General features: G+C 43.9%; 1 protein-coding gene across 5 annotated transcripts in view; it reads left to right on the forward strand.

Annotated features, from left to right (window-relative positions):
* The window catches only part of LOC117170293 (MFS-type transporter SLC18B1-like), a 245,244-nt gene that overhangs the window by 134,122 nt on the left and 109,830 nt on the right, over positions 1-1,292 (forward strand). The window lies entirely within an intron of this gene.

Raw genomic sequence — 1,292 nt, forward strand, 5'->3', positions numbered from 1 at the left:
ACAACTAACAAGGTCACGTTTCAGAGAGGTGTCTTTCAGGGCGACACCATGAGCCCACTCCTCTGTTGCCTTACATTATTGCCACTATCTCTAGCACTGCGCTATTGCGACGGGTACTTATGCGGCAAACCTGCAGATCGAAAGTACAAGGTCACTCATGTATTTTACATGGACTATCTTAAGAACTATGCTAAAAACAGAGAGCAACTGCATCTAGCTCTGGGGATTGTCGAACGATATACTAAGGCAATTGGAATGGAATTTGGGTTAGGCAAATGCGCCAAGGTTTATTTGAAGCGAGGAAAACTTAATGGCATCCCTGAAGATCCTGAGCTCGTTGATAGAAGCGCCATGCGACATCTTTGCGCTGAAGACACTTATACATACCTGGGCGTGCCACAGAGCCGCATTCAGGATGTGACATCTATAAAGGATACTCTCCGAAACAGATAAAAACGTCTCATCCGACAGATTTGGTCTTCCGAACTGTCGGCGAGGAACAAAGTATCTGCAACGAACATGCTTGCCGTCCTGGTACATTCACGATGGTAGCTGCAGGGCGTGCTATGCACACCCCAAGCATTTAGCTCACATACTATCTAGTTGTCCAACTCATGCGGGAACGACCTACATCCAAAAGCACAATGCAGCACTAAGATTGTTTTATTACCATTTCTGTCGCTCTGCGGCTTTAACCTTAATATCGCTCCTCTAAATGCTCCTAGGTAAATCGAATCAATTATACCGCATATACTGGAACGTTATATTCTCGACAATTATTTCTCTTGTACACTCGAAGCCAGACATGGTTCTTCTTGACTTCGAATGTCGAATTCCTGATGTACTACGTCACGGTAATTAAAGAAGACAGTGAGCAAAACCTTCACATTTGACCGAATTTGACGTGCTTTTTTCTGTCTTGGAGACTCGGGATGCTTCCACTGAGACAATTGGGCTTTAGTTTCGACGTCATAACCATATACCCACGATTTATCCCCAGTTATAACCCTTTCGAGAAAATCAGAATCATTATTGACTTCATTCAACATCTCCTGAGCGATGATCATGCGATGGATGTTTTGATGAAAATTAAGCAGTTTTGGAACAAATTTCGCTGACACACGTCTCATGCCCAAAACATCCGAAAGGATAGCATGGCATGAGCCAACCGATATGCCAACATCTTCAGCAACTTCTCTGATGGTAATTCGGTGATTTTTCAACACCATTTATTCCACTGCTTGAACGTTTTCATCTGCTATTGACGTGCTGGGACGTCTAGGGCGAGAGTA

Source organism: Belonocnema kinseyi, chromosome 1 (assembly GCF_010883055.1).
Source record: "Belonocnema kinseyi isolate 2016_QV_RU_SX_M_011 chromosome 1, B_treatae_v1, whole genome shotgun sequence".
In the NCBI taxonomy this organism is placed as follows: domain Eukaryota; kingdom Metazoa; phylum Arthropoda; class Insecta; order Hymenoptera; family Cynipidae; genus Belonocnema; species Belonocnema kinseyi.